This window comes from Ammospiza caudacuta, chromosome 8, assembly GCF_027887145.1.
Source record: "Ammospiza caudacuta isolate bAmmCau1 chromosome 8, bAmmCau1.pri, whole genome shotgun sequence".
Taxonomy (NCBI): Eukaryota; Metazoa; Chordata; class Aves; order Passeriformes; family Passerellidae; genus Ammospiza; species Ammospiza caudacuta.
The window spans coordinates 19,834,212-19,845,110 of record NC_080600.1 but is presented as its reverse complement, the minus strand read 5'-3'; positions in this window follow the sequence as shown (position 1 = coordinate 19,845,110).

Below are 10,899 nucleotides of genomic sequence, written 5' to 3'. Positions count from 1 at the left end.
CTGTGTAATCTTGCCATGCTGTGGGGTTGCAAGAAAAAGGATGATTTAGAAATGCTAGTAAATCAAAAGGAATAAAATTGATTTGGCTCCTGAGAAAACAGAAGTATCAGTAATAATATGAGGAAATAAAATAAAACCACAGAACAAAGCCCCAAGATAGGGAGTCTTTAACCTGAAAATTCTGAGGGCAGTGTTTAATCCAATGAACAGAAATTGACAGATGCTTGCAATTCATTCAGCACTGGGTCAGCATGAGACTGATCATGCAAGTAGTGGAGAGTGCTGATTTTACAGAGCTCTAGATTAATGTTGTACTTAATAACTTAAAAGCCTTTCAAAGAATCCTTTTCCTCCTCCAAAATGTGTGCTCGCCAAAGAAGCATCAAATGTTGCATATTCACATGCTTTTTCCTGCTTCTTCCTTTCTTGTTTTGCCAATCATAGGACAGCTCCATTCAGAGCCCCACTGAATGGATTGCAAGGCAGGAACCTCCTACCCCATCATGGCATTGGAGCAATTTATACTTACTGCTCACATTGTGCTTCCTCCCTCTCTTCTCTTACAGTTTTCTCTTTATCTGATCTTCATAAGTCTTTTCTCCATACGCCTGACTTCACTGTTAGCTGCAGTTCCTTCCCACCCAGCACAGCTGTGTGGTGGTAGGTGAGGGGTTTCTCAGCCTGCAGCTGTGTCTGCTCAAGCTGTTCACAGCTGCCTGTGCACCACAGAGCAGGCCAAGAGTGTGTGCCTCCCATGAGAGCTACTTTTTACTGCTTGTGCAGAGTTCGTGTCACTGATAACTGCAGTTCTTTTTTCTACAGATGTACCTTCCAGGTCAGAAAATGTGCTGCTCTTTTAAAAATGTTTTTGCTCTTGTCTGAGGTGTGCCAGCCTGAATGCAATCCTGTCAGTTCTTATGGGGTTTAACAGCTGATGCCATCCTCTGTGAGCACCAGACAAAGAAAATTCTGCTCTTGGGTTTAGCATGTCATCTCTGCTTTTGGTGGAGCTGTAGAGATTCAGATGCCCCCCAGTGTAGCTCCTGTTGGGGTAGAATGATACAGAGATGTTGGGCGGGAAAGGGAGAGTTGTGCAGTTCAGCTTCCTGTCTCTCTTGAATTGATTTTTATAATGAACTGCAAGAAAGCTCTTGCTAATCTGACCTTCACTTCACTAAAGCTTGGTCATATCCCCACATGGCAATTCATGTTAGGCTTTGCTTCACTGCTTATGCAAAAAGGCCCATTTTTCTTGAAGGTTGCAGATGTTTCCTAAACCTTCTGGAGAAATCAGCATGGTAAAGAATTTTCATTTTAAAACATCCCTGGATGTGCAGAGGAGGCAAAATGGAGGTTAAGTTATTGCCTTCTTTAGAAAATAGGGTAGGATAGCACTGTCCCTGCTAGAAACTGAACAAGGAATATAACTGGGTGATGAAGATCTGCTTTAGGAGTGAAGCTTTCAAACTTCCCAAGTGTAATTTCTCTGCCTTCCTAGAGCTGATCAAACTGCCTTGCAACAGCCCCTTCCCCAGTTACAGGAATCAAAAATAGGAGTGATTCCATGTAATTTGTTACGAATTTTCCATTAGCCTGCACCCATAGGCTGTACTCAGTCCAGGCCAGTGATCAAGCCTGCTTCAGGAGTCCATGACTGATATGGGAGAGGAATGTGGCTCATTGGGCTGGAGAGAGCCAGTGATAGTTTGTGTTTGCTCAAAACTGCTGTCAAAAAAACCACCCTGACTCATCAGTTAAGGAAATGTGTTGAGCTTGGAGGGAAAGGAGGGTGAGGCACTCTGAGGCATTTGTAATGCACTGCTGGGAGTGACACTGAGGTCACAGCCACAATGTTTGCTGAAGTCTGTAGGTTTCCATTCCTTGCTCTGTGTGTGTCTGTCACTTCAGACAGCCCAGCTATGGCAATTTAGTGCAACACTCATCAGCCCAGCTGTGGATCCTTGTGCAGCAAACTCCTTTTTTAGTATGGGGATGTTCATGGAATAGAGCTTTCTTAGGAAGTTTTAATCTATTTTGATTTGAAGATGGAAATTAAGTTTTCTCCCATTTCTGTCCTCTCCCCTTGTCTGGTATGCACTGTCACTGGTTCTTGTTTGGCTGGTTTCCTAAGGAAGACTTGTGTTCATAGGGTGTGCACCTCTCCCATTTACTTTTGGCCATTTTTCCCTTTCTCTTACAAGAACTGACTTCTGAGCCCTTGGGCCAAATCAGCTGCATTTGACAGGGATTTGAATTCTCTGCACTCTTGTGTTCCTGCAGATTTTGTGAGGAGCAGATGACAAAGACAGGGAGTGTGTGCTGGCCGTGCCCAAGGTCACAGTCACAGCCGCAGCCCTGTCCCTGCCAGCCCGGGGGGAGCTGAGCCAGCGCCTGCCCTGTGCAGGTCACCAGTCTCAGGGGCTTGTCAGTGCTGCTCAACCCACACACTGAGGACATGCATAAAGTCCAGAGATGCCTTCTGCCTCTTACATGGGGATATGGGCAAGCGTTGCAACCTGTGGAAAAAAATCTCTTAGTCTAGGAAGAAAGCCAAGAGGGGGAGGTTACTATAATATGGGGAATTGTTGCTTTTTATGCTTCATATTCCTGCTCTGCACCAGCAAGCTGCTTTACAAATTTGACAGGATGGTTTTGAAAAGCACACAGAAAAGCTGTCATTTCATTCCTTATGCTCTTACTGTAGGACAAGTTTCTACTGGGAGCTGCAACCTCAGGAAAGGTAAGAGGCCAGGTGTATCTCTGTGCCTATGCAACCTGCTGCCCTCAGGAGCAGGCAGCCAGCACAGGTGGTGGGAGCAGCCAGGCCATTGCTAATGCTCTTCTCTTGATGGCTGTCAAAGCCTTTTACTTTTGCCCCTTGTCCTGGTGGCAACTGGTGAGGCAGTTGTTAACAGCTTAGAGCAGAGGAGACAGTTTACTGATCTAGCCTCCCATTACCTCCAAAACATCCATGAATGCTGGTATCTCTCCATTTTAATTAATATGAGCTACATACAGAAGCACTATTGCACATTAATATCCTATTAATAATAGTAATATCCTTCTGTTCCCAGCAGTTAAGGACTCACTGGCAGTGGCTGTGGCATGCACCACAGAGTTTAGAGCTGCATGTTTTATTTTCAGTTGTAACATGGAAAGGATGGTCTTGGCAATTTCTGTCCTACTTGCTGCAAAATTAAATGTTGGTTATTGTGCAGGGTGGATGTTTACTGATTAGAAGTCCCTTGGGCAGCTGTTGTGCCAGCTCCCCCAATAGCTGTGCAGTTACATGAATTTGGGCTTGTTGGCAGTCCAATTTAGGAAAACTCTCTCCCCTGCAAAGTCAATTATTGACTTCCTTTTTGTGCCCAGATCCTCTTCTGGCTTTGGGGCTAAAGGAATGGGGTAGAGCAGTACTTTCAGGAAAGCATAAAGGAAAATCTTCATCACTTGTGGGTTATGCTGCCAGGAAGTGAAACTGTTTTAATGTCCATGGCAGCTCCTGTTGCTTCTTTACACTTGTCCAAAGCAAGAACTGCTAGAATATATTCCAGGCATTTTTTTGGAGCCTCAGAGTATGAACCCATCTTGACACCTCTTTGTAGTTCAGCTCAGGAGTGGGTTTTAGCAATGACTTTTCAATTAAACAAAAGGCCTGTTTGACATCTCTTAGAATTCAATGCCAGGGTTTTGGTGGTAGCAGACAGAGAAGAGGAACTACCACATGCAGGAAAAAAAAGATGAAGAAAATGTTCTTCACATATGGAGGGTGGGGAAGGAGACACGGTAAAGGTTTCCATGGCAACATTCCTTGAGGAGAAGTATTTTTAAATCTGTGAATTTTAGCATCAAAAACACAGTTGTGTTTCCCACAAAAAGATTTGGGGGAGGGCTAGAGTGGAAAGAATTTTTCCCCCTACTTTTCAGGTCATTCCAGTTTCTTTTAGAGAGGAGCCTGCTCCCAAGATAAATGAAGTATGTGTGAGTTCTATGATCTTAATGCTCCTGTAAAGAAAACCTTGCTTCCAAGAGGCAGGAAGCATCAGTCATAGTTCTATATCTGCTCCAACATCTTTGGCACAAGGACTTGATCATCTCTTTAATGGAAAAAGTAGTTCAAATAAATCAATGCTAGACCAGTTAAAAGTCACAAGGACAAATCTTGCAGGATTTTACATTAAAACTAGTGTAACTTGGCACAAAAATCTTAATTTTAATTGATGTACAATTAAGTGATAGTAGTAGTGATGAGGTAGCTGAGGCCTTTTGCCTTGACCAAAGAGGAGAGGATGCAGAACCGAAAGGGCAGAAAACCAGGTAAAAGATGTCCCTGGTGAGTGTCTTGGTTACTTTGATGACAGTGAAACATCCCTGAAGGTAGACAAGTGATGCTCCAGTGACACTTACACAGAAAATATTTGCTCTTGATATGGGGTATCAGTGTTGGCACCACCTCTGACCCTCTCTGAAGCTTCCTTGCTCCAGTCTCTGCAGTGCAGAGCCACTCATGGGCACTGGCAGGCTCTGCTCCCACCTCCCTGCTGGCATCCAGGCAGGTCAGCTCTGTCACGAGCCTGGCACAGCCAGTGCTGTGCCTGCTTGGCTGCCAACTTTGAAGTCTCACCAAAAAAGGCTTTTTTTTTTTTTTCAGTTGCTTCCAATTCAGTGGTGACTCAGATACTGCAGCAAGGATAAAGTGATCATCTTCCCCTTCAGAGCTTTACAGCACAAGGCCCTGAGTATCCTCTCTAAAAGAGAGCTTGGTAAGCCCAGCCATCAACTGGATTCAGTTCTTTAATTTAACTGATGGAAAAAGAGAGTCCAGCAGTGCTGTGTCCCTGCTAGCTCAGGGCCTGTGTTTCAGCAATAGACTAAATGATTCCTAAAGTACTTTGTATCCAGAAAGCCTGGGGAGGGGAGGCTGGGAGGGAATAGTCAGGCAGAAAACAAAGGGTCGATTCACCCATTAAAGCTTTTTTCCTGACCAAACTTCCCTTGGCCATGAATCCAGGAAAGGAACAAAAATCTCTTGCAATAATAAGAGAAAAAGGTGAGTCATATTTGGCCATTTATCTTTTTTGGGGAGGGATAGGGTGTTTAAGAAAGCAAAATTCATACTTCAAACATAATATGAATTCATAACTCATACATGTCAAAAGTGTGGAAATTGGCACTTGGCAGTCATTGTTTCACATTGGCCAAGACCTGATACAGAATAAGCAGGGCTCAGGTCTAAGAGACTAAGAGGGCTTGTCAACTTCCCTTCATCTTCACTGATAAAACCTACCAGCAGTAGGTGCTTTGGGAGGAGGGGAGTGAGCCATGTGAGTCAACAGGAGCTGACAGGGATGCCTGCTAGAATACACCACTGCATATCATGGGAAACCAATGGTTGCAGCCATCCCACATTCATTGGTAAGCAAGATATTTGGGAGCAGAGAGAGCACTTTGTTCTGCTGCTGTGCAGAATTCATACTGAATTTGACAGACCCTGCACCTGGATTTGATGTACCGTTCTAAAGGAAGGAGCAGATTGATTGCTTGTTAACAGAATGTTTTAAATTAACCTCAGCCATGGGCCTGGTCCTGCAGTCCTTTGCATGAGTATTATTTATGCTGTACAATTGCATTGAATACCATTGAGCATCCAGTATATTGGTCTGGCACAGCTGCACTGAAATTCTAGTTGTGGCTTTCACTTGTTGGAACCCAGATTTTTGGATCTGCTCAGATGTTTGGATTTTGAATACTCCCAAACAGTCAAGCACCTACTTGACTATTTAAACACCTAGATGGCTTTTAAGTCCAGTATTGCCATAATGCAAAGGATAAGGAAATTACATGGAAGTTGCCTGGCCTCTGGTTTCATATTGCAGCAGTGCTAAGTAGGTAGAGCCTGATGCTGTATATACCCAGTAGTTCACAGAGAATGTCTTTTCTGCTTGAGGAAGCTTGAGGGTGATTCTTACATAGTAAAGATGAAAATACTGCAAACATACATCATGCATTAGCCTTTATACATTTTATAGCTGTACTGTTCCAGTGTGGCAAACTCAGCTGAGCAATCACATTTTCACAATTACCTTCAAGAACTGGAAATCCTTATCACCTCTGTGTTTCTTTCTCCCATTACTGCTGCACTGGTCTTGAAATTGTCACCAGAGCTAAAAATCCTCATTCTGTAAATGAAACTGTGATTTCAAAACATTTTACAGTACAGTCTCCTCATAAAACTCCACAAGTCTTGCTGATGTGACTCACTCAATTACTCATGTGGGCAGACGTTCAGATAATAAAAGTGGTTAATGGAAAGCTGTGAGAAAAACTGCTGGTTCCTGAGGAGGCAGCCAGGGGGAATGTACTGTGGGTATTTTATCCTAAGAGCTGCTGAATTCACTGAGCTCCCAGGCACTTTTTTAAGATAAGGATTTCTCCATTCTACTTTTTCCTTTGTATAAAAACAGCTTGAAATATCAGATTGGCAACAGAGAAGCAAAAAAGCACACCAGCTGTATCTGTTTGCTCTTCTGCTCCTCTTCCTACATATTAGAGATGATAGCAAGTCTGTGCCCTGAAATAATCCCTTTATCCTTGTGATGTACATACCTAAACAACAGCATTCTAGTGAGCTCTGGGTTTCTGAATCAAGGAGCACAACTAACAAGTGGCTAAACAATCTCTTTCACTGGAAGTGTCACATACACTGACAAGGATCAGATTTTTCTGGAATTAATAAAATTAAGAGATTTGGCCTTGAGATTTGGTTTGCCATAGGTCAGGAAATAACATCTAGAAAACAGGTTTCAATGACATTTCAGTGAATGCACAGTAGAGGAATATGGCACCTTTTGAAGTTCATGAGGCAGAAAAGTGTGGAAGAGTAGTAAGGTACCACTTGGATGTGAGAACTGCACTATCTAATGAAGTTATACATGTGTGGTGGCTTCAAAGAGACTTAGAATTAAGCCAAAACTGAACTAGTGTAAGTGGATGAACTGATTAGAGCTAAGGGCTAGCTGGCATTTGCAGAAATTAACTCTTGGTTGTGTGGCTCTGAGGCTGGTAGATTTTTGGGGGGATGTGCTACTGCAGTTGTTGTGTGAGCCCATTCCAACAACAGTGCTGGATATAGAAAGAGAGAGGATGTGAAGATATGCTCGTTTTTGATACAAGATGAGCTGGGACGGAGACTATGGTTTGACTTGTAAAATAGAGCTTCTGGCACAGAGAAGCAGTGCATGCATGTTGAGGCTCTGGACCAGAGAAAGTAAGCTGTCAGGTTATATTTAGCCACTACATGCTGCAGGAAAGCACAGAGAGAGAAGGAGGGGAATGATTGCATAGCTGAGCCCCATGGGTGGTGAGCACACAGAGCAGGGAATGAGGCTGTTAGGAGAGGATGAATTGCCTTGGTGTTCCTGATTGAAATAAATCTATGTGAGCCCAGGCATCTGCACAGACTTGTATGCTTACTTTGATTACCAGAGCTCAGCTTTATTTATCCATCAACAATACCTTAGACTCCCATTAGGTGAAGAGTGACCAACCTGTGGCCTTCCAGCCATTCCCCTCTGCTCTCACCCTAGGGATGTCTCCTGCAGCAATCCCATTCCCAGCTGGGGAAGCACTAGTCTGAGAGGGGCTGTTAAACCAATGTCCTAAGCTGCTGTACAGCCCAGCTGCACACCCAGCTCAGTCCTAACCCACTGGAATCTTGTTAGCTGAGGCTGGCATCTGCAAAATAGGTTAGGCTACCCTGCTGCATTTGAATTCAGGAGTGTGAATCCTCCATTGTGTTTTCTGGAAAGCTCAATCCTAAATAGATGAAGATGGAAAAAAAATTCCTTATACCTGTATGAGGCAGATCAAACCTTGCATGCTGATGTTTGGCAGTCAGTCATTTGGGTTCTATCATATACTCAGGGGTGCAGAGATTGTAACTTTGACTAGTTTACAGCAGGATGGGTACAGCTTAGGTTCTTAACTCTTTCCTGCTAAAAGCTCACTTGTATGATTCAGAGATGCTTTTGCCTTTGCAATAAATAAGGCCTTTCAGCTCCCTCTCCGAGGAGACGTGTGGAGAGGCCTGGCTGCCTTCTGTGCATTAATATTTCTGTCAAACTGGATTCAGACTCAGGTGGGTGAAACAACTGTGCCCATGGGGAGCCATCAGCCTCCACCTCCTGCATCACTGAGATTTGTCTTGTTGCCATACTGTCAAAATTAGCTGTGGGTGAGAGAAAGGGCTGAAATGCTCCTGTATGTTCACCAGGCAGGACAACAGAGCAGTTGGGGGAAGGAGGGAGCTGCAGACTGTAATAGTGAAGAGAAGCTGTGCAAGGAGAAGCTGCCTTCACAGCCTTGAGAAAGGGGTTACTTGTCCAGATGTGTGATAGAAGGAGGAAAGATGACTTCAAAGGTGTGATTAATTATTCCCTTCCTATGCAAGGAAGTTATGCTAGTTACAGAAACATCACACATTGGGTTTGGTGGCTCCAGAGAATATGCAAGATCATAAAATATTTTTTTAAATGGTTTATGTGGTAAAAGCAGGATTACAAACAGAACAGGATTAGAAATGCTCCAAGGGACGACTTCCTGGAGTTATGCAAGTACCTAAAAATCTGAACTTTAATTTCAGGAAGAAACAAAGACCTCAAAGAATGGTTCTGACTGCTGCAGCTGCTGCAGACCAAATTTGAAAATGTGAAAAAAGCATCAGTAAGTCAGTAATAGTGAGCCAGAATCAATAGTTCAGAGAGGATGAATTTTTGTATGTGCTGTATTGGAGCATTAACTACCCTTCAGTGGCTCAGTGACCATATCAGACCTTACCTGGGGGATGCCACAGGGTCAGGACAGAGTGGAAAAGGACTGGCAGTTGGTCTGGGTTAGTGTCTTAGAGAAGGAATACCAGCAGGATAAACAAATTAGAGCTGTTCTTTTCTCCCCTGTTCTCTGAATGCTTGTCGTTTGATCTCTTGGAAGGAAACTGATGAGCAGCTATACTTTGTGCTGGCCTCTCTTTGAGACCATTTGTTGCTTGTTTTCTTTTAATGTCTGAAATGTTAGATAATTTTTCCTGTTTGGCCTGACCTCTTCCTTCCTGGGAGCGTACCTCCCCTTGTACTGGCTCTGTCCTCACACAGTGCTCTGCTGAAAGAAAGTTCAGCAGAAAACTAGAAAAAAGCTTGGGATTTGGAATAAGACGTGCCCTCAAACAGATGGTCTGAATCTCTGCAGCATGTCCTGCTCCTGTCTGGAGGTGCTGTGAGGTATGAGATGTCAGCTGTGCACTAGGTGGTTCTGGAATAGCAATTTTGGGCCAACACTTCCATGAGATGGAAGCTACTCTCCTACCTTTGTGCAGCTGGCCTTTTACCCAGCAGCAGTTTCTCATAAACAGAGAGGTTATCTGTGGTTATAATCTTGATTGCCCAGCAAATTGCTGAATGCCTGAGGAAGCAGGAGGAGAATGTGCAGCTTCAGGGTGTGTGGGTTTTTCAGTCTGGTTTACAGTGAGCACTGGAGGTTGAGTGTTTAAGATGCCTTGAGATCCTGACATCATTTGTTGCAGAATTAGACGGCTGCATTCTGTGCTGGGAGGCCACCCCAGCACTCTGGAATAGCCATGGGAGTTCAATAAACTGCTGTTTGCTTCAGAAGCTTTGGATTATGAGGCTGGCAAAGAGTGGCTATCCAGGCAGAGGCAGACCCAAACACCACGTGAAGCAAGCATGAAGACTGTGTGTCTGCTGGGGCAGTGAAGGTGCTTACTTCAGTTACAGACTATTTGCTTCAATTGCCCAATTCTCCTTCCCTCCCTCACCCCTCCAGTAAATGCTACCTTCCCCCTAAAGCCATGGGCCTATATATATCATCGGTACACATGACCAAAACTTTGGTACCAGAGTCCTTTGTCCTTTATCCAGCTGCAGATCTGCTCAGCTCCATGTGACGCAGCAGCACAGGGATTTTCAGCTTTTGTTCTGCTGTTTACAAAGAGTGAAAAGATAAAAGGAAAAATGTTCATAAAACTAGAGCACAGTTGTATAAAGAAGTGAACTGAAAACCTGCAGCAGGATCTGTCCAAGATCTGACCTGGTCATCTGTCCAAAGAAGATCTTTGGACTTGCACCCCTTATGTGATGTGTGTTCAGTTCTCTGTAAAGGAACAAAAATGGAAGAGACTTTGATTGTGATTTCTTAGTATGTGCAAAACATAGGTGGCCTTTGAGGTACCCCATTATTACTTTTCTCCAACAAGGAATTGATGATTCAAACTGTACGTGTGGGACACCCATGCAGAGTGCTCAGCTGCAGCATTGCATGTGACCAAGGGGTTGTAAATTTTTGTGAGGAGGGGACTCCCTTGGGTGATTGGCTGGGCTAAAACCCTGACATGTGAGAGAAGTTGGAAGAATAGTGGTTTCCCTGTGCCTTTGGATCTTGGATCTCCAATTTAAAGTCTCTAGACTGCTTGCCTTTCTATTTTTTGGTGACTGTTTGAACAGCACCTTTAGGTGAAAAATATGTTTGCTCCTCAGTCTTGAAGATATTGATATAAGGGAAAATCTTGCACAATAGGATTGAAAAAAAATGGAGAAGTTACAGTGTGTAATAAATTAGGGCTGAGGGAATGTAAAAACTTAAAATTAGTTTAGCACATCACTTGACAGATGGGAAGTAATTTATGTAAATTTAGGGAAGTGGTAGTTGGATTCAGTTGATCTAATTTAAACACTATTTCTAATTATTTTTTGTATGTATACAGAGGATTATAGAATGGTCATTATTCTGACAGAAGGGCTCTTCATGTTTAAATTTAAATCCATAAATGAGTACCCTATTAAAATGTAAACATGCTGTGATAACAAGCACCTGATTATGCAGGCAGGT